This window comes from Aquarana catesbeiana, linkage group LG02 (assembly GCF_042186555.1).
Source record: "Aquarana catesbeiana isolate 2022-GZ linkage group LG02, ASM4218655v1, whole genome shotgun sequence".
Lineage (NCBI taxonomy): Eukaryota > Metazoa > Chordata > Amphibia > Anura > Ranidae > Aquarana > Aquarana catesbeiana.
The window spans coordinates 225,769,493-225,793,542 of record NC_133325.1 but is presented as its reverse complement, the minus strand read 5'-3'; positions in this window follow the sequence as shown (position 1 = coordinate 225,793,542).

Below are 24,050 nucleotides of genomic sequence, written 5' to 3'. Positions count from 1 at the left end.
TGTTCCTGCTGCTACACAGAGCGATAATACTAATGCGCATGGGGTGATTAGGGTGTGCCTGGGCACACCCGGCACACCCTGTGCGCACGCCTATGACCCCACTCCTATCAACGGCCCTAACCTTCCAAACGTAACTACATGTTCTGCCACTAACACGACACCACTCCTACCAAGTTCAACAGCACCTGCACTGATTCCCATGAAACAAAGCACATTGGATGCCCATGTAAGTTCTTTATTATCACCTTCTATAAATTTTCCCTCGTCCCTGACCCTGCCCCCTCCCACGTAGAGCTAGATATTATCAATCTTACCCCTTACTCCTTTTCTCAAGTAGATTTTGATCTACTGAGATTTGGATTGAGCTTTTGTCCTACACCCCAGATGGATAAGTATGACACTATTAAAGATCTTTATCTTTTTTGTAGAAAGTTAACTTATAAATTCCTTTTTGATGATCAACACATACGTTCTAAACGTGATAAGGAACTCTCTGAAAGTATCAAACACTTCACCATGGATGAATTCAGGGCCTTCAGAGAACTTATTCTTCTGCTAGAAGAAAATGAGAAGTTTGAGTCCTTAACAGCCACTATCGATACTACACACACACCAACTTCTTCATTGCCTAAATCTAGCAAGAAATTCAAACCTAAGTCCAAAAAGTTCCCGGACCTTACGAGTAACTCCCATATTTGGGCCTTTTTGACAGCCACTATAGGGGATTTGAGGCACCTTACGTTAGATCCCATGCCCAAAAATTTACTGCCTGACCAATTACAATCTCTTACTAAATTACATAATTGTCCCGACCTGGTCATAAAACAGGCAGACAAAGGGGGCAATATTGTATTAATGACCGACCAGCAGTATATAAAAATGTGTATAAGTATCCTTAACAACAGATCCTGGTATTGTAAAATTGCGGTGAGTGTTACCCATCACTTTGTTAATGAATACAAATCACTCATAGGAGAGGCTTTACCATTTGGGTCTGATTGATCAGGACACGCATGCCTATTTGGACAATAAATTCCCTCGTATGGCTACGTTTTATGCATTACCAAAGATTCATAAGAACTTAGAGGCCCCTCCTGGTCGGCCCATAGTTTCCTGCGATAGGCTCACTGACTGAAAATGCGAGTACATTTGTTGACTTTTTTCTGAATCCCCACGTTCTATGTTTGCCCTCCCACGTCCGGGTTACTTTAGACCTCCTTAAACACAGCAGGGTGTTGGGATGGTTCGCTCCTTCCTCATGGAGGAAGACCATCACCTATGGCCCTTTAACGAGTTTCTATTCAGATTACTATTTTTTATTTTGACACATAATTGTTTTACCTTCAATGGTTCCCACTACCTCCAGGTACAGGGCGTAGTCATGGGCACATGCTGTGCCCCGGCCTATGCCAACCTGTACCTGGGGGGGTGGGAACGTGATATCTTCTCAAATGAACAACTTAGCAACTACACTAATGAAGTGTTGTTGTGGCTAAGATATATCGACAATATCTTTATTATCTGGGTTGGCTCTCAGCAAGCATTATCTTCTTTTGTTAACCATCTGCACAGCAACACCTATAATTTGAAGTTTACAGTCAACAGCGACATACACAAAATCTCTTTTCTCGACCTTGTAATTTATAAAGATCTTAACGATTGTTTGGCCACTACACTCTACCGTAAAGAAACGGTGGGTAATACGATCCTGCACGCTTCAAGTGTTTGCCCCTCCACATTGGTGCGAAGTATCCCCTACGCACAATATATCCAGCTTAGAAGGAACTGTACTGTTGACAGCGACTTCAAACACCATGCGGACCTACTTAGGGAACGACTTCTCCAACGTGGATATTCCAAGTCACTTCTTCGTAAAGCTTTTAATAAAGCCTGTGACCAACCTAGAAGTACACTGCTCTACAAGAATAAAACTAAGTTAGAAGAGCACTCAACGGTCATATTTATCACACATTACTCATATCAACAGTACCAATTGCGCAATGTATTGCAGCAACACTGGCATATCCTCTATGAGGACCCTATTCTGAGCAAATACGTCAGCGACCACCCAGAGATTGTGTTTAAAAGAGCATCTTCCCTACGTGACAAGTTGACCAAAAGTCATTTTGTCCCCCTACAGGATCACACTATCAACCAAGTGGGCATGCATATCTGTGGTCATTGCTCCTTTTGTCCTTGGGTCTCCACTGGTTGGAGATTCCAATTACCCAATGGTGAGATGTTTTACCCACATTTTTGGACTGACTGTAATACTCAGGGGGTTGTCTATCTGATGACTTGCAAATGTGGGGTCTTTTATGTTGGCAAGACCATCCGCCAATTCTGGCAAAGGATACGTGACCACGTTTACTACTCAGCTAATGGGAAGATGCTCAGCCCCATTAGCAGACATCTTGATCTCTGTCACAGATTTGACACTTCTGTTGCGACTTTCACTGCTTTGGCAGTGATCCCACAGGACCCAAGAGGTGGTGACTGGGATAGGAGGATACTTCAACATGAGGCAAAGTGGATTGAACGTTTGAATGCCACACGCTGGCCAGGTATCAATGAAGTACAATCTTACAAATCATTCCTTTAATAACGACCCCTGTCGGTTCTTAAAAGGAAAAATCTTTGATTTACTACAGTAAGCATATACTACCAATATACATTATCAGTCCACTTTGCCTCTCCTCAGGTTGGTGATCCATCTGTCCCTTTCCCTGCTTTTGGGGTCCCTACTATGTAGTTACTATCAAACATACTTTGATTGATGTAATTTTTGTTATCCAGATGTCCTCTTCACTCATACTGCCTTGTAATGTCAGGAAATTCCAACTCTAGTCACATTGTATTTCACAAAATGTTTGTAGATTTGTGTATATATTATTGTTGATTTGCTTTATTATTTTTTACATACTATGAAAGAGGAGATTTTATCTTCTTTTTTCAGATTTATTACTGTGTACCTGTATCGACTGGCCCTGTGTCTCGGGCTTGCAATGAGGACCCGGTGGTTGCCAGCCTCTGGACCCTGCCAATTTGCTGGTGTACTCAACCACATGTGCGGCCAGGTAGCCGCATTCTGCCCCGTTTAGGAGATGGATTTTTCGGCACTTGGTTCAGGCCTGTGTCTCTCCCCCATGTGTGTGTCTGGGACCTCCTCGCCGTCTGGTATACCATCTCTAGGTTTTTTATCTGCCTTATACAGTGCCTTTTAGCGCTGGTACTGAGGAGGAGCCACTGGAGGGAGCTCCCAGTCCTGTTACCTCTAGGACTGCGCTCCCCCCACACGTCCGTGTCTATGGCAGTCGGGTTTCTGCACTGCGCAAGCGCGGCCCGCTGTGGATGCGCGCGCAGCCCTGCCTGGCCGAGTCAGGTGTTGCACTAGATGCACACCTGATTGGGGCGTGTATTTAAGGCTAGTAGTCTAGCCTACTACCACGCCATTTTTTCAGATGGTGCTCTGGTTTCTGGGCGTCATCCATACTACCACATGTTGTCTGGTAAGATTTTCCTATGGCTTTACCTCAAGTTATGGCATACCTAATCTTGGTGTTTACACTCCTTGCATTGGGGTTGACTGGTTATACTTAGTTATGTTTCTTACTTTATAGATGGCTTTCGTTTGGCTGCTGCTAAGCTGCTTATATTGGAACTTTTAAAATCCCAGTATAGCCCTACCTGCTGAGTTCCTCTTGCTGGTGGGTTTGTAAGGGAATAACTTGTGACCTTTTTCACAAGATTCGTTCGGCTTACACTACCTCTCACAAGGTGAGACTTTGTTATACACATATATATGGTTTGATCTATATTACCTTAACGCTCTGTCAGTCAGGTATCTGTTGGAATAGTTTCCTACTACTACCCCTCTTTTCTATACATATGTGTTCTTATATACATACAGATATACCAAACTCTGTTTTACTATTTATGTGTTTATACTCTTTAGAATCAGCGTTATTGTTCATCCAATTCAGCTTGGCTATCGTGAAGCCGATTATGGCACTATACATTTCCCAACTACTTGCAGATTTAATTTCTTTTTGAGGTAGGCTTAATTGCACCTGCCCATGCATCATTATTAGTCTTTCTATTTTATCTATTGTCTGTTCACCTTTTCTTTTCTTCTTTCCCCCTTTTCCTTAAACCCCCCCCGCCCCCCCCTCTCCTTTCCTTTTTTTTCTCCCCACACATGGAGTGTTTCCATAATTTTACCACCTTTTAAGCTTTATATGGCTCTATATAACTCTTTTTGGGTAGCCGGGACTTTTCATTCTGCCGCCTCCCCGGTGCTTACACCTTTTACGGCTTCATTACCAGACACGTCCCCGCATGTGAGCTTTTGTCACCTTTTGCTTGCTGGTTGCTAGGTCCACTGGTTGGCTTCTTCATGGTGCTTACGAATACTGATTGAGACGCGTCACTAACAAGGTTTAAAGTAAATATTAACAATATGCATTATTTTGTTGTCTGTCTTCTCTCTCTCTTTCCCTATTACAGGTGACTCAAACAGGCTCCTGAAGAAGCATTCAATTGCGAAACATGTAGAGCTGTACTAGTTTGATGTCTCATATGTTGAACAGAGGGCCTTGTCTCCCCCTTTTTAAAGGGAAACCCCTCTGTAGACTATGACCTATGTTTGAGAGAGTACCAGCTATTGCTCTGCAATTTATTGCAATGTTTTAATATGTCTGTGTTTTTGGTTTCTTGTACTTTTTGTATAATAAAATATGTATATTAAATTTTATGATTGGTGCCTACAAAGTCCATTTTTCCACTTCCTTTGCTTCTTTGAGAATTTGTAGATTTAGGACGTTGGCACTGCCTTACCTATAAAATCTCCACAGTCCATCCTGTGGTGAGATTTGGTATTCCGTTTTTTGCTTTAGCAGACAAAGGCTCATCAGGCTGGATAGCGGGCATGTCAGACTGGAAAGTGTGCATGTCAGACTGGAAAGCGGGCACATCATACTGAAAAGCGGGCACATCAGACTGGAAGGCAGGCACATCAGATTGGAAGGCAGGCACATCAGACTGGAAGGCAGGCATATCAGACTGTAAGGCAGGCACCAGGACATCAGACTGGAAGGCAGGCATATGAGACTGGAAGACAGGCACATCAGACTGGAAGGCAGACACATCAGACTGGGAGGCAGGCACCAGTACATCAGACTGGAAGACAGGCACCAGGACACCAGACTGGAAGGCAGGCATCGGGGCATCAGGCTGGAAGGCAGGCACATCAGACTGGAAGGCAGGCACATCAGACTGGAAGGCAGGCACATCAGACTGGAAGGCAGGCATATCATTCTGAAATACAGGCACATCAGACTGGAAGGCAGGCACATCAGACTGGGAGGCAGGCACCAGGACATCAGACTGGAAGACAGGCACCAGGACACCAGACTGGAAGGTAGGCATCAGGGCATCAGACTGGAAGGCAGGCACATCAGACTGGAACACTGGCAGCACAACTTCAGGCTGGAACATGAACAAAAGGTCATCAGACCAGCCAGTAGGCACTGAGACATCAGACTGGGTAGTAGGCACTAAGGCATCAGACTGGGTAGCAGGCACTGGGACGTCAGACTGGATAGCAAGCACTGGGATGTCAGACTGGGTAGCAGGCACTGGGACATTAGACTGGGTAGCAGTCACTGGGACGTCAGACTGGGTAGCAGGCACTGGGACATCAGGCTGGGTAGCAGTCACTAGGATGTCAGGCTGCGTAGCAGGCACTGGGACATCAGTCTGGGTAGCAGGCACTGGGACGTCAGCCTGCGTAGCAGGCACTGGGATGTCAGGCTGGGTATCAGGCACTGGGACGTCAGGCTGGAGTTGATTTGCTGGTGCAGAGGCAGGTTGGGTTAATGGCAGGATCAATTGGGTAGTAAAGAACTTCCGCCTCTGAGAAGAGACAGGTGGGTTTAAAGGCAAGATAGGTGCAGGGAGTAGAAACTGGGTGATGATATTTGGTGGAAAGCAGGGTGTACTGAGCTGCAACTGAAGTTGCCATGGGTGAAGGGAAAAAAGAGATTTGGGCTGGCAGGTGTCTGATGACAGAAGTGGTTAGTTTTGGTTTGGCTGGGGCTGATTGCAGCATATCAGACCATGCTAAGAGTATGGGTTGCACAAACTGTAGTTTACATTCTGCCTGTCTGACCAGGAACTACTCAACGCACTCTGTTATCATTTGTTGTGAGCAGGATGAATAGTGTTCACAAAAGTATGTGGGATCATCCTACAAAAGCCATACCAGGGATACAACTTGATTAATATTAAAAGGTGGAGAAAAGTCGTCATGGCCTTTGGGAATACTGGGCAGGGCCAGCTCTGTACATATGTGAATTAAAGGCTGCACATCCCCAAACAGCAAACAACCCTGATCCACCAGAGAGTGAGCTAAATGCATGATTTCAAATAACTGGCCACTCATCCACTCCTTGAGTGTCTGGCAGAAATATTCACCACTCTCAGACGCCAGCAGAGCATAGTAACTGATAACATCCAAATTCATTTCACCTGAAGTAAACAGAACTGAGATGGTTCCTCTGTGCAGCCACTTCTGGTCAGGAATGGCCTTGGTATACTGTCAGGTATCAAGTGTGACCAGAGCTGTGTGGACAGCAACAGAAGAACAAACAAAGGTAAGGTGAAAATATATAATTTATTAAGATAAGTGAATAAATACAACCACCTCCAATTTACTACAATGTGCAACCAAACAACCACCAACAGAAACCCACAAATAATAACAGACAAATATATACAAGTAAAGGGGAATATCAGAATCATAAACAGGGCCAGGCCAGGGTCTACAATGGGGGGTCAGCAGCTGGGGAAAGGAAGACAAACAAGACAAGGAGAGGATAGATGGATCACAGGGTCCAGGGTACAGGTAACAAACAGGAACAGGATCAGGTTCAAGTTTGGGTACAGGTACAGATGCAGAGCTACACAGGTTCAGGGTCAGGGCGCAAGGAAGATACCAAGGCAAGGCATCAGTGTGTCTGTCGGGTAATTATACACACCTCCCGCAATTACTCAGGTGATGCCTAATTGCAAGAGATGATGTCGGCCCAACACTGCCAGGAACCACCCGCTGGTGGACGCCAGTACTGCGGCCCAAGGATCACATAATACCACCAATAGGGGAAGGCTCCCCTGGCAGTTCCAGACTGCCAGGAGACACCTGCTGGTGGACCACAGTACTGCACGCCAAATTTCAGACAGTATCATCAGCAGGTGGAACCATTCCTGACAGGTTGGCGGCCGCACTGAGTTCTAGCTCATTTTACATCTTCTAGGGTTTATATACCCACTTATATAGCTGACAGTTTATAGCACTCAAGGAACTCTGTTTGTGATTCAGGGAGACAGCCTGTATTACATACGTGTGTGTGTGTGTTTTTTTTTTTTTTTCAGAGAAAACATCAGAGAGGCTATTCTGACTAATATCTCTGTGCATGTCAAAGGCAGCACTAGTCTATGCAGAAAAAAGTTAAGTCTGGAGTTCAGGTTCAAGTAGACCAGGGGTAGGCAACCTCGGCCCTCCAGCTGTTTTGAAACTATAAGTCCCATGAGACATTGCAAGACCTTGGCAATCACAGGCATGACTCCTAGAGGTAGAGGCATGATGGGATTTGTAGTTTCACCACAGCTGGAGTGCTGAGGTTGCCTACCCCTGACATAGACTAATTTTGACTAATTGTTTTCTATTACATTAGCCCAGAGCATATCATATTTGCATCAGCCCTAAGAGAAATGTATTTTTAGAGTTTTCATACACCATAAGGCCCCATAGACTTATTTGGTAAGAATATTTACACTTAGGAAGGAACAAGTAAGCTCACAAATATAGTATGTATAATACTTCCCCGTTGGTACAGTGACAGGGACAAAGGGACATGATATCACACAGGGACGTCTATTGAAATGCTGTGATTTTGTTGGGCTTTCTGACACTTTGCTCCATAATAAAAAAGTCCTTTTTTAATAGTTAATTTCTCTACCCCGGTCATTCCTTACCATTTAATTTCTCTACCCCAGCCATTTATCACCTGGATAACAACAGGGTTTTGTTGCATATATTTGCAAATACATTCAAAAGCCTGCTGCAACATTAAGGGTGGATTGATATGCGTGGTTTTCAACTAAGTACATACAGTATATAACAATGCACAGACAGGTAAAAGGCATACTTGAATGCATCTCTTTCCTCCTTAAAGTTAGAGCCATGCACCAGATGTCAAAACATTACCTTTGCAAGGCAGCTGTTTATTTCCATTCTGTGTCTGCACCAAATCCACAAAGCAACAATGGTAGCCACTAAAATCCATTTGAAAGTGCAACATGTAGCAAAAAGAAGAAAAGTGTGAATGGGCAGGGTGATATGCAAAAGGTCCCTGGCACACTTTCTTTCCTTCTTTTTTATTGAATTTTACAAATAAACATTTCAAACATACATTGATGGTATAGCCACACCATCAAAAAACATCATACAATTACTTTATTCAAACTATCATAACAAAAACATCAAACAAACAATAACAAAAAAAAGGGGGGGTGGCTAGGGGGTGCAACATAAAGACATCTCTTACCAATACCCCAATAGACCCTCTTTTAATTTCCAGGCAATTCCCTAAATGTCCTCCAGGGGGCCCATGTCTGACAACATTTTTCATATGTGTCCAATTCATGTGACAAGAGGGTCTCCATCTTCTCAATTAGGTCCATTTCTACCATCCATTTGTTAACTGAAGGGGCTTGTGTAGTTCGCCAAAACCGCGGAATAACCAGTCTGGCTGCTATTAACCAATGTCTTAGCAAACCTTGTTTGATATTTTTACATGAACCTGGTAAAATGGATAGCAGAGTAATTTGAGGTGTGTTGGGGACTAACTCCCCTGTAACTGTAGTATACAGCTGCATGATCATATTCCAGAATTGGCGAATTTGAGCGCATTCCCACCATATGTATAACATCGAGCCCTTGGCAGGGACTAACATCTCCAACATTTATCTGATGTATCTGGGTATTCATTGCATGGTTGTTGGGCATCGGTACCAACGAGAGACAAGCTTATAGCTTGTCTCTTGGGCTTTAATTGTCAATGACAATGTGTGCAAGTAAATGATTTCTCCCACTCTTCTGTTCCAATTTGAATATTAAGATCACGTGCCCATTTATTTGTGAATTCTGGGGGCTCAGGGTGATTTTTTAAGATTAGAATCTTGTATATTGCTGATAGAACATGTTTTGTACTATTACTTTGCAATAGGATGGACTCAAACAAATTTAAGTCTCTATTGAAAGATTGGTTTAAAGAAATAGAGGATTGGAAAGATAATAATTGTTGATATTCCATCCATTGCATAAGTGAAGGCTGGTGCGTTGATATTAGGTTCAATATAGATGGTAATTTACCCTGGCAAAGAATCTGGCTCACTCTTCGGTGAGATTCCTTATTTCATATGAGGAAATGAGTCCGGTAGGAACTGTGGATTGCCAAATAAAGGTGTCAATGGTCCTATCTGTAAAGAGAGCCCTAGCTGCAAGATCATTTTGGACCACAGGCTCAATAGGTGAGATGTAAGAAAGGGTGGAGAAAAGGACGTGTCTCGGTGAGTACCTTGAAACGGTAAATCTAACCAAGGGAGAGCCTGGAGGTTGAACTGATTCAGCCTCTGTTCTATTGATACCCATTGTTTGGTAGCCGAGTGATGGAACCAGCTCACTAATCTGGTCAGAACTGCCGCCACATAATGAGTATTGGTTTGAATCATTTTTTTTTAGATCTTGTAGAGTACGTTGCATTAGGAGAATATAATTTATCGAGTAAAGCTGGGTCAAATCTGATGGAATATTAATTCCTAAGTACTTTAATGCAGAAGAGCAAAATCTGAATGAAAAGTTATTTTTCAACATCATCACTTGATGTGGTAGAAGTGACACATTGAGAATTTCTGATTTTGAAACATTTACCTTGAAATTACTCAAAGCTCCAAAGCGCTGGAATTCCGATAGAATAGAGGGCATAGAGATATGTGGATTGGTAATATAAAGTAGCAGGTCGCCGGCAAACAAAGCAAGTTTTATTTCCTGTTGGTCTAGCTTTTTACCTGTAATTGAGGCATTCTGTATGATTGCTATTGCTAAATGTACCATTACTAGAACATAAAGCAAAGGGGATAGGGGGCATCCCTGACGGGTGTCATTTTGTATAGGGAAACTTGTGGTCAATGAGCCATTGATCCTTATTCTAGCATTTGGTTTAGTGTATAGTACCAAGATCTTATTAAGTAAATTTGGACCAAACCCTATTTGCTTTAGTGAATTCTCAAGAAAAGGCCACCCAACCCGATTAAAAGTTTTATCCGCGTCAATCGAGAGGAGGCATGCTGGTATTTTAACCGTTTGAGCATGGCCCATAAGTAAAAAGGTTTTTATTGTATTGTTGCGTGTCTCTCTTCCTTGAACAAATCCGGCCTGGTCATTATGTACCAGGCTAGGTATAAAAGATTGGAGACGTAACACAATCAATTTGGCATAATTTTTATGTCTACTCCAATTAAAGATATTGGGCGATAACTAGAACATAATGTTAAGACTTTACCTGGTTTGGGAATCAGAGTAATATGGGCTTCCAATGTTTGAGTCAAACATGTGTTTGTAGAAGAGATGGAATTAAACACCTGTAAATGGAGACAGATATTCTTCATATGTTTTATAGAATTTTGGAGTAAATCCATCTGGGCCAGGACTCTTCCCTGATGGAATGTCTGTAATTACTCCCAGTAGTTCTTCCATTGAGAAAGAGTTGTCCAATAATTCCCTATGGTCATCTTCTAATGTTGGAATAGAGGTTTCTTGTACATAATCTTCAATGCTACAAGTATTTGATCCCTCGTTCTCTACAAAGAATGGTTGGGCCAAGCTGTAGAGAGCTGAAAAGTATTCTCTAAATGTTTGATGGAGACTTTGCGGGTAATTTCCCCCGATGACTTCCTTATGCTAGCTATAAAGGTCTGAGGAGGACGAGGATGTAATATTCACGCTAAGTGCCTCCCACATTTGTTTCCATATCTATAGTTATTTAAGGCACATTTCTGTTGGTATGAACTATGAGATTCTTCCATAAGTTGCAATAAGGATGCCCTTGTAGACGATATGTTGGCTAATACTTCTGGTGACTGTGAGGCTTTGTGTAATGTTTCTAGTGAATGAAGCTTTAACAGGGAATTTTGAATGGCCACCGATCTTTCTTTTTTAAGACCAGAGCAATGTTGAATGAATAACCCTCGTAGAACCGCTTTAAGAGCTTCCCATTTTAATGATAGTGCAGTCTCGTCTTGTTCGTGATCAGAAACAAAGTTACCAATTGCGTCTATAATTGCCTTATGGCAGAGTGGGTCAGACATAAGCCTATCGTTTAAACGCCAAGGCCAGCTTGTGCCTCAAGTCTCGGGGAGATGTATTGATAGAAATACAGGTGAGTGATCAGACCAAATAAATGACCCTATTTCCATCGAGGGATTCCACTCCAAAACCTTTGGACCTGATAGAAAATAGTCTAGCCTACTGTAAGATTTATGTGCTGATGAGAAATATGAATAGTTACGATCTGTGGGATATAGAATCTGCCATAAATCAAGTAGTCTATGGTCAAAAAATTGTTTCTTCAAGGTCCTCAGCTGTGAATAAGAAATATTAGAGAGTAGGGCAGAGGTGACTAACTGAGACTCCAAGGCTAAATTGAGATCTCCTTCTACAAGAATAACACCTTCAGCAAAATCTGCTAAAAGACGAAGATAGCGAGAAATGGTTGTGATTTGGTCATGATTCAGAATATAAAAGTTAGCAATTGTGAAAAGTTTATCCCACATCCAGAATTTAAGTAAAAGGTATCTACCATTAGTATCAGCTATATGTTCCAAATATTGAGCCGGTAAATTTTTATGAAAAGCGATGGAGACCCCCCTAGCCTTCGAACCAGACATAGTGCTATGAAACCATTGAGAGTAATGTTTACCAGAGCATGCAGGGATGCCTTCAGTGTGGAAATGGGTCTCCTGGAGGAGTATTATATCTGCCTCAGCTTTATGCAAACTATATAAGATCTGTCCTCTTTTTGACTCATTGTTTAGGCCTTTGACATTATAGGTACAAAGTTTCAGTAGCGATGCCAAAGAAGATGCCCTAGCACATAGGTTTAAACACCTATATAACCGGTTCCTGTGGGGATCTAAATAGATTTCCATGGCCTTAGTCCAAAATTGGTCTAAGTCAAAAACCCACAGTCATTATAGCGTGTATCGTATTGCATAATTGTCGCAGATGTTTCGCACTACAACACGATTCAAACGTATGGGACTGGTGTAATCTTTGCCCACCACATACAGCATCACATCATCATCATCATGTCGAGCCCTGCCACACTATGAACCGTTCTGCAGTTTAAAAAAAACAAAGCAGGAAGAAATCATCGACTACATCTATTTTTCCCCCCTCCTTCTCTCTCCCACTCCCCTATATATATAGCACATTGTGGCAGGCCTAATGATAACATAACCCTCCAATAAAATAAGTTAATCAGATTGCTCAGCAATGCTCTTCATACATAGCCCCAATGTGCCACCATGTATCACATACACTTTAATAAATGCTATTTTATTTTTTAATTATTTCCTTTGCACTTAAAAAAAAAAACAGACATAAAAAAAAGAAGGGGAGAAAACAAAAAAAAAAATTTGAGTGGGTTAATAGTTGATAATCTGGGTTTGATCCCATCCTGACTAGATTAATTGTCAATGTTATATGTGTCCATAATGCTATAATAATACTACTGCATAACTCAACTGCAAAAATTCATAAATTCTTTGAAATTTCATTGATGGTCAAACCCACGGCATACTACAGGGGGTGGGGGGGTACACTTTCAAGATATTATTGCTGTACAGGACTGTATAATATTCTAGTCCTTTATGTAAAGGATATAAGGATATAAGTATAAGGATAATGTATAATCTTTCCTTGGGATTCCTTAGTGGCTTAAAAATAAGAAGAATGAAACAGTAAAAGTATGTCTTTAATGGACGACACTTAGCATGGTGGTCAGAGTTTTGGCACCGGGGAAGACTGAAAGCACTCTTTCATTATTGAATGAATATTCCTGTGGGCTAAAAGTAGATTTCACACATGTGTAGTGGTGATTGGTGGCCATGGTAAAAAGTGGATGTTGTTTTAAAGAAACAAACTGTATACATAGAAGTAATTTATAAGCTGAATACGTTGATTGCAGCTCTGTGAAATTAATGGGGGCTCACCAACATAAAATGTTAAATAAAATACTATGCCATTACAACATATAATTCTTATCAGTCAGCTTTCTTCAACAATTGAGCTCTAAAAATTTCAAAGTTTTGAACTTTTCTTTTGCAGCTCTTGCTTTCCATTCACGTAATGGGGTTGATTTACTTTGCAAGTGAAGCTGCATTCTGCAAAGGAATTTTCCCCAGAGCTTAGTGAATGCGGTGAAGTGAGCAGAGATTTTGGCCTTTAGCAAATCAACCCTGATATTTCATAGCCATAAAGAAAAATGAATGATGGTAAACATACCTCTTCCAAGCACTGTGATGCAGGCCTTCACAAAACACAGATAGTTATATAATGTGCAGCAACTTTCACTGACTGTGGATCTCACTCTAACTGAGACCTCACTTGAGGGGCATCTTTATCCAGGGTCAATATATACTTTGTGTAAAAGCCCAGAAGGAAAATTCCCCCTTGTCCTTCAGACCAGTCCTCCCACCATTGCAGCAACTGTTAAAATATACTCAGCAAGCATTAAACATCAGAATACACCTTTGTACAAAAGGTGACAGGGGTTGAATTACTAAAGGCAAATAGCCTGTTCAATTTGTAAGGCAATTTTCACTTTCCAGGTGTAGTTTCACTTATTTTAATGAATGAGGTGAAGCTCTGCTGACTTCCATCATCTAATCCTGTGCAATATTTGTTTTCTATTTTTCTTCCATGTAATTGGGTATTCTTTGCAAAGTGAATTTTTCCCACATATGCTAAGCCAAGGAAAAAGTCCCTTAAAGTGAAAATTCAGTTGCAAAGTGAACAGCCTGTTTGCCTTTAGTCTTTTGCCCAAGCATTTTTGACTTATGGGTAGATGAAGACAACTGTTAAAGAGAAAGACACATACTCAAGGGCTTAAAGTATCAAGTTTTAGGCAGTGTAACTGATATCTCTCTCTATTATATTTATTTTTAAATCTAAGCTTAAAGTACTACCACTATAATATCATTACATGCACTACATAATACATTTTGATCATGAATAACAGTACTGTAAATTTGGCTTTTCAGGGGCATATAGATGTGCCTATTAATGGCAGAAAAAATTAAATGCATCTTCCTAAATGGGTTCCTTTTTAACTGTAAAAATAGAGCACACAATTATTTTTTGTAATTTCTAGTATCACTCCCAGCTACTTAGAAAAGGCTGATGTAATTATTAGTCAAAATATGCTGTGGGCTAAAGTAGGAGAACACAATTAGTCAAAATTGGCCTACTTAACACAATGGATTTTAGTTTGTATCTCCTTTTACAAAAAGTTAATCCAAAAAATATCTATTTTTAGGTTGAATATATGTTTATTAATATTATTATTATCATATGAAAGTCAAAACCTATGAGGGTACAAAATAAAACAAAGAGAGGGGGATATCAGGTAACAATTGTCAAAATTGTATAAAAATTATCGCTTATGCCACAGTTTACAATGAACAATGTCACTTGAACATCTTATAAACTGCTACATCAGACACGAAGAGCAAAACATTGGAGGGAGTCTGTGAGTCCTATATTCATGGAAGAAAAGAGAAAACAAATTATAAAAGGTAGGAGGGAGGAGAGAGAGAATAGGAAATAAAAGAGAAGGAATGACTAGGTTAGTGGGTTGATTGACACAATGTGATCTGTAGGAGTGATATGCCCACCATAGGTCTCCTCTGGGTGGATAAGCCCATGAAAAAAATCAAATAATGTAAATGGACAGAAGAGGATTATTAAAATAGCAGAAGGTGGGTGGGGAGGCTGGTAATGCCAGTTATTTGTACCCTGCATTCAAACCAACCATCTACTCTAATCTAAGTAGAGACGTATCTTCTATGAAATGTATCCATGGTTGAATAGTGTAGCCAGATGTACCACAATTTGTTATGTTTTTCCTATGCATCCAGTTCACTAGCTTGCAATTCCTCCATAAGCATAGTGTCGTTCATTGGGTCTACTGATAAATGTGGAGGAGGTGTGGTAGTGGATTTCCAGAACCTGGAAATAAGGGATGGACATGGTCAGAAAAAATACTCATGTAGGCCGTGGCATTTAAACAATGCTCAATTGGTACTAAGGGGCCCAAAGTGTGCCAAGAAAATACCCCCCACACCATTACACCACCATCACCAGCCTGAACCGTTGATACAAGGCTTTAATGTTGTGTACGCCACATTCTGACCTTACCATCTGAATGTTGCAGCTGAAATTAAGACTCAGCAGACTAGGCAACATTTTTCTAATCTTCTATTGTCCAATTTTGGTGAGTCTGTGCAAATTGTAGCCTCAGTTTTCTGTTCTTAGCTGAGAGGAGTGGCACCTAGTGTGGTCTTTTGCTGCTGTAATCCATCTGCTTCAAGGTTTGATGTATTGTGCATTCAGAGATGGTATTCTTCATACCTTGGTTGTAACAAGTAGTTATTTGAGTTACTGTTGCCTTTTTATCTTCTCAAACCCATCTGCCCATTCTCCTCTGACATCTACAAGGCATTTACATCCGCACAACTCCCGATCCCTGGATATTTTCTATTTTTCAGACCATTTTCAGACCATTCTTCAGACCATTCTCTTCTAATGTTGGAATAGAGGTTTCTTGTACATAATCTTCAATGCTACAAGTATTTGATCCCTCGTTCTCTACAAAGAATGGTTGGGCCAAGCTGTAGAGAGCTGAAAAGTATTCTCTAAATGTTTGATGGAGACTTTGCGGGTAATTTCCCCCGATGACTTCCTTATGCTAGCTATAAAGGTCTGAGGAGGACGAGGATGTAATATTCACGCTAAGTGCCTCCCACATTTGTTTCCATATCTATAGTTATTTAAGGCACATTTCTGTTGGTATGAACTATGAGATTCCTCCATAAGTTGCAATAAGGATGCCCTTGTAGACGATATGTTGGCTAATACTTCTGGTGACTGTGAGGCTTTGTGTAATGTTTCTAGTGAATGAAGCTTTAACAGGGAATTTTGAATGGCCACCGATCTTTCTTTTTTAAGACCAGAGCAATGTTGGATGAATAACCCTCGTAGAACCGCTTTAAGAGCTTCCCATTTTAATGATAGTGCAGTCTCGTCTTGTTCGTGATCAGAAACAAAGTTACCAATTGCGTCTATAATTGCCTTATGGCAGAGTGGGTCAGACATAAGCCTATCGTTTAAATGCCAAGGCCAGCTTGTGCCTCAAGTCTCGGGGAGATGTATTGATAGAAATACAGGTGAGTGATCAGACCAAATAAATGACCCTATTTCCATCGAGGGATTCCACTCCAAAACCTTTGGACCTGATAGAAAATAGTCTAGCCTACTGTAAGATTTATGTGCTGATGAGAAATATGAATAGTTACGATCTGTGGGATATAGAATCTGCCATAAATCAAGTAGTCTATGGTCAAACAATTGTTTCTTCAAGGTCCTCAGCTGTGAATAAGAAATATTGGAGAGTAGGGCAGAGGTGACTAACTGAGACTCCAAGGCTAAATTGAGATCTCCTTCTACAAGAATAACACCTTCAGCAAAATCTGCTAAAAGACGAAGATAGTGAGAAATGGTTGTGATTTGGTCATGATTCAGAATATAAAAGTTAGCAATTGTGAAAAGTTTATCCCACATCCAGAATTTAAGTAAAAGGTATCTACCATTAGTATCAGCTATATGTTCCAAATATTGAGCCGGTAAATTTTTATGAAAAGCGATGGAGACCCCCCTAGCCTTCGAACCAGACATAGTGCTATGAAACCATTGAGAGTAATGTTTACCAGAGCAGGCAGGGATGCCTTCAGTGTGGAAATGGGTCTCCTGGAGGAGTATTATATCTGCCTCAGCTTTATGCAAACTATATAAGATCTGTCCTCTTTTTGACTCATTGTTTAGGCCTTTGACATTATAGGTACAAAGTTTCAGTAGCGATGCCAAAGAAGATGCCCTAGCACATAGGTTTAAACACCTATATAACCGGTTCCTGTGGGCATCTAAATAGATTTCCATGGCCTTAGTCCAAAATTGGTCTAAGTCAAAAACCCACAGTCATTATAGCGTGTATCGTATTGCATAATTGTCGCAGATGTTTCACACTACAACACGATTCAAACGTATGGGACTGGTGTAATCTTTGCCCACCACATACAGCATCACATCATCATCATCATGTCGAGCCCTGCCACACTATGAACCGTTCTGCAGTTTTAAAAAAAACAAAGCAGGAAGAAATCATCGACTACATCTATTTTTCCCCCCTCCTCCTCTCTCCCACTCCCCTATATATATAGCACATTGTGGCAGGCCTAATGATAACATAACCCTCCAATAAAATAAGTTAATCAAATTGCTCAGCAATGCTCTTCGTACATAGCCCCAATGTGCCACCATGTATCACATACACTTTAATAAATGCTATTTTATTTTTTAATTATTTCCTTTGCGCTTAAAAAAAAAAAAAAAAAAACAGACATAAAAAAAGAAGGGGAGAAAACAAAAAAAAAATTTTGAGTGGGTTAATAGTTGATAATCTGGGTTTGATCCCATCCTGACTAGATTAATTGTCAATGTTATATGTGTCCATAATGCTATAATAATACTACTGCATAACTCAACTGCAAAAATTCATAAATTCTTTGAAATGTCATTGATGGTCAAACCCACGGCATACTACAGGGGGTGGGGGGGTACACTTTCAAGCTATTATTGCTGTACAGGACTGTATAATATTCTAGTCCGTTATGTAAAGGATATAAGGATATAAGTATAAGGATAATGTATAATCTTTCCTTGGGATTCCTTAGTGGCTTAAAAATAAGAAGAATGAAACAGTAAAAGTATGTCTTTAATGGACGACACTTAGCATGGTGGTCAGAGTTTTGGCACCGGGGAAGACTGAAAGCACTCTTTCATTATTGAATGAATATTCCTGTGGGCTAAAAGTAGATTTCACACATGTGTAGTGGTGATTGGTGGCCATGGTAAAAAGTGGATGTTGTTTTAAAGAAACAAACTGTATACATAGAAGTAATTTATAAGCTGAATACGTTGATTGCAGCTCTGTGAAATTAATGGGGGCTCACCAACATAAAATGTTAAATAAAATACTATGCCATTACAACATATAATTCTTATCAGTCAGCTTTCTTCAACAATTGAGCTCTAAAAATTTCAAAGTTTTGAACTTTTCTTTTGCAGCTCTTGCTTTCCATTCACGTAATGGGGTTGATTTACTTTGCAAGTGAAGCTGCATTCTGCAAAGGAATTTTCCCCAGAGCTTAGTGAATGCGGTGAAGTGAGCAGAGATTTTGGCCTTTAGCAAATCAACCCTGATATTTCATAGCCATAAAGAAAAATGAATGATGGTAAACATACCTCTTCCAAGCACTGTGATGCAGGCCTTCACAAAACACAGATAGTTATATAATGTGCAGCAACTTTCACTGACTGTGGATCTCACTCTAACTGAGACCTCACTTGAGGGGCATCTTTATCCAGGGTCAATATATACTTTGTGTACAAGCCCAGAAGGAAAATTCCCCCTTGTCCTTCAGACCAGTCCTCCCACCATTGCAGCAACTGTTAAAATATACTCAGCAAGCATTAAACAGCAGAATACACCTTTGTACAAAAGGTGACAGGGGTTGAATTACTAAAGGCAAATAGCCTGTTCAATTTGTAAGGCAATTTTCACTTTCCAGGTGTAGTTTCACTTATTTTAATGAATGAGGTGAAGCTCTGCTGACTTCCATCATCTAATCCTGTGCAATATTTGTTTTCTATTTTTCTTCCATGTAATTGGGTATTCTTTGCAAAGTGAATTTTTCCCACATATGCTAAGCCAAGGAAAAAGTCCCTTAAAGTGAAAATTCAGTTGCAAAGTGAACAGCCTGTTTGCCTTTAGTCTTTTGCCCAAGCATTTTTGACTTATGGGTAGATGAAGACAACTGTTAAAGGGAAAGACACATACTCAAGGGCTTAAAGTATCAAGTTTTAGGCAGTGTAACTGATATCTCTCTCTATTATATTTATTTTTAAATCTAAGCTTAAAGTACTACCACTATAATATCATTACATGCACTACATAATACATTTTGATCATGAATAACAGTACTGTAAATTTGGCTTTTCAGGGGCATATAGATGTGCCTATTAATGGCAGAAAAATTAAATGCATCTTCCTAAATGGGTTCCTTTTTAACTGTAAAAATAGAGCACACAATTATTTTTTGTAATTTCTAGTATCACTCCCAGCTACTTAGAAAAGGCTGATGTAATTATTAGTCAAAATATGCTGTGGGCTAAAGTAGGAGAACACAATTAGTCAAAATTGGCCTACTTAACACAATGGATTTTAGTTTGTATCTCCTTTTACAAAAAGTTAATCCAAAAAATATCTATTTTTAGGTTGAATATATGTTTATTAATATTATTATTATCATATGAAAGTCAAAACCTATGAGGGTACAAAATAAAACAAAGAGAGGGGGATATCAGGTAACAATTGTCAAAATTGTATAAAAATTATCGCTTATGCCACAGTTTACAATGAACAATGTCACTTGAACATCTTATAAACTGCTACATCAGACACAAAGAGCAAAACATTGGAGGGAGTCTGTGTGTCCTATATTCATGGAAGAAAAGAGAAAACAAATTATAAAAGGTAGGAGGGAGGAGAGAGAGAATAGGAAATAAAAGAGAAGGAATGACTAGGTTAGTGGGTTGATTGACACAATGTGATCTGTAGGAGTGATATGCCCACCATAGGTCTCCTCTGGGTGGATAAGCCCATGAAAAAAATCAAATAATGTAAATGGACAGAAGAGGATTATTAAAATAGCAGAAGGTGGGTGGGGAAGCTGGTAATGCCAGTTATTTGTACCCTGCATTCAAACCAACCATCTACTCTAATCTAAGTAGAGAAGTATCTTCTATGAAATGTATCCATGGTTGAATAGTGTAGCCAGATGTACCACAATTTGTTATGTTTTTCCCATGCATCCAGTTCACTAGCTTGTAATTCCTCCATAAGCATAGTGTCGTTCATTGGGTCTACTGATAAATGTGGAGGAGGTGTGGTAGTGGATTTCCAGAACCTGGAAATAAGGGATGGACATGGTCAGAAAAAATACTCATGTAGGCCGTGGCATTTAAACAATGCTCAATTGGTACTAAGGGGCCCAAAGTGTGCCAAGAAAATACCCCCCACACCATTACACCACCATCACCAGCCTGAACCGTTGATACAAGGCTTTAATGTTGTGTACGCCACATTCTGACCTTACCATCTGAATGTTGCAGCTGAAATTAAGACTCAGCAGACTAGGCAACATGTTTCTAATCTTCTATTGTCCAATTTTGGTGAGTCTGTGCAAATTGTAGCCTCAGTTTTCTGTTCTTAGCTGAGAGGAGTGGCACCTAGTGTGGTCTTTTGCTGCTGTAATCCATCTGCTTCAAGGTTTGATGTATTGTGCATTCAGAGATGGTATTCTTCATACCTTGGTTGTAACAAGTAGTTATTTGAGTTACTGTTGCCTTTTTATCTTCTCAAACCCATCTGCCCATTCTCCTCTGACATCTACAAGGCATTTACATCCGCACAACTCCCGATCCCTGGATATTTTCTATTTTTCAGACCATTCTCTATAAACCCTAGAGATGGTTGTGACTGAAAATCCCAGCTGGCGAGTGTATATTTAACACAGAGACCATTACAAATAAGCAAAGGGAAAAGACAAGAATAAAGTCACAGATAAAGGATCACATATAAGCAAACACTAACCCAACATACACCACACATATAGCTCCGTCAAACCCCAGAAAATCACTCGCTGGACACATACCGAAAATAAAAAAGAAATAAAAAAGCTAGACCAAATAAAGAAAAGAAATAAAGGAAGAAATGAAAAAAAAGATATACAAAAAGGGGCGGGGGCTCACAATTTTAAACGTATAATTACTGTAACTGACCCCCGTACTCAAGAGTAGTATGTCCGCTGTATACGCTTCCTTGCCCAGTACCAGCACGATCCAAGACCGCTTAGCCCACCCAGTCACTTGTCGAGACATTAGTTTAGGATGAAGAAACACAGGTACAAAGTGATATACACTCAGGGGACAACCCCCCTTCTTTGCATAATGACACAGGGTAGGGCAAACTTTACCTCCTCCAGTAACATGACATACAGGTATATTCAACTTTCCAACAGGAGTCCCTCTTTAGGAGTGACTGCTGGAGAACCCCCCCGCTAGCAACTAATAGCTGACAGGGGTTTCATTAACATGTAATCCAATCCACATAAGCATATACATCCCATAATACTTTGCTCCCAAAGCAGACAGAAACAATAGAATGATGGGATACAACCACACCTCAAACGATCTAGTAAAAAGTATACAACAGTATATAAGTCCAAGCTCATACAATATTTCAGCAGTTGGAAAGGTGGAATTCATTTATCTTCATATATTTCTTAAGGGATATTGTTCAGAAATATTACTGTCCCAAGTGAAAAAGCCCTTTCATTCTTTCAACACAAACCACACATGTAGAACCCTGGATAACAGGGGTAAAAGGAAATGCTGAGCCTGGTGTGGTTGTACTGTGAGTATGGTTAATGCAGACTCCACTGGGGTTCTCGGTCACCTTGTGCCCCTAATAGACACAGGGTAACTTACACATAGGAGGGGCCGGAGGAGCTGGACAAGGAGTTTCCAGAGCTCTCTAAGGTAAGCTGGGTTCCACAAGCCCCCCACACAAAGTGACTCCCGTCACAATTACATTATACTTTGACAGGCTAGTGCTCTGTCACTGTCAGAAGAGACTGTTTAAGCTTTGTTTTGAATGGTAAGAGTTCTTGGCCAGGTATGAGATTGATTGTCAAGTGGCTGTTGGCACATAAAAGGCTGTCACTCTGTCTGGTCATGGCTCATCCCTCACTAGAACAGGCAGTGGCATGTGGACAGACACAGAAGGCCAATTAGTATAAAGCCTCACAGTGTGCACAAAAATACTTTAAAACCACATTCCCACAGTATAGGGATGGGGAAGTTTTTATCCTGAAATAAAAAAGTAAAGTGTATTATTTCTGACACAATGGTCGGACATATAATACAGTGGATGGAGAGTATGTAACAGCTTGATTAGGTTGCAATAGAGATAAAAAGATAGAGACAAAGCAGTTTTTGTCATGAAATATAAATAAGAATTTATTATTCAAAGACAAAAGCAACAAATATTTTGCAGTCACGTGACAGTATGTAAGCAGCATGATTGGGCCACACTTTAGGAGGAAGAGGCAAGACAGATTTTACCATAAAATAAATAAGTTAAAGCATATTTTTTCTGAGACAGCCTGCACTATTGTACATTTTTAGACAGTGTGTTAGTAGCTTGATTATTCTTCAATGTAAGAGGAAAAGACCAGACAGTTTTTTTATCTTGAAATAAATAGTGGAATGTATTTTTTGAAAGCTAAAAAAATATTTTATAATAAATTGACTACAAACTAAGAGACACAGAGCATGATTTACCCTGAAACAGGCATTTCAAATTTTGCAGCTGATGCCTAGCTACAGAAACATTATGTGTGGCACCTTTACAGAGAACAAGAACAAGAATAGGGCAGGAGAGGACATGGGAGTTTGTAATAGTGACAGGCCAGCAGAGGTTGCAAGAGCTGGTAATGTTGACAGGCCAGCAGAGGTGACAGGAGATGGTAATGGTGGCAGGCTAGCAAAGGTGGCAGGAGCTGCTAATGGTGTCAGAGACAGGTCAGGAAAAGTAACAGAAACTGGTAATGATGGAAGCTGTAGGTCAGAAACGATGCCAAGAGCTGGTAACAGTGGCAGGCCAGCACACATGGCTGGAGCTAATAGTGGCAGATGGCCAGAATAAGTGACAGGAGCAGGCCAGGATTGGTAGCAGGAGATGGTAATGGTGGCAGCAGTAGGCCAGGAGAAGTGGTAGGATAATGCTGGATGGCCAGCAGAGATGGCAGAAGATGGTAATGGTGGCAGGCTCGGAGATGTGGCATGAGCGGTTATGGTGAAAGCAGTTGGTCAAAATAGCTGGCAGGAGCTGGTAATGGTGACAGGTCAACAGTGGTGGCAAGAGCTTGTATTTGTGCAATATATCATTTTTTGGTCAGATTGCAAGAAAATATTTAGTCAGTAGCATCACCTGCAGGTTTTTTTAATAATTGCTCATCTAGGACAGGTTATTTTTTTAAACTGAGCAAGTTCACAATGTCAGGAGACAGATGGATTAATCTCTCTCTCACAATGCTGGCTGCTGTGCTGATGACCCTTTCAGATAGGACATTGGCTGCAGGGCAAGAAGGACGTCCAGCATGCATCATGCAAGCCCCAGTAGTTCTCCAGCTTGGACACCCAATAGTACATGCAAAGAGTGTCTGCATTAGCCCTGGATCCCAAGTAGTCTGCAAACACATGATTTAGGTTCTACCTGAGACTTTTTCCTGCAGCTGGCCTCTCAGCTATGGTTTGAAACATGATTTAAAAGTATCACTGAGGCAAGCACCACCACCACTGCTCCTTCTTTTAGTGATCTGTGAATTGAGGTACATTGGTCATTGTGAGGGATCCTGCCACTATCTAGCCATGTGACCACAGCGCCTCTTCTAAGTGGCACATTTTACACTCCATTGCCATTTTTGCCTTGAATCCAAAAGGTTGGCTAACAAGCAATAGCCCCTCTCCT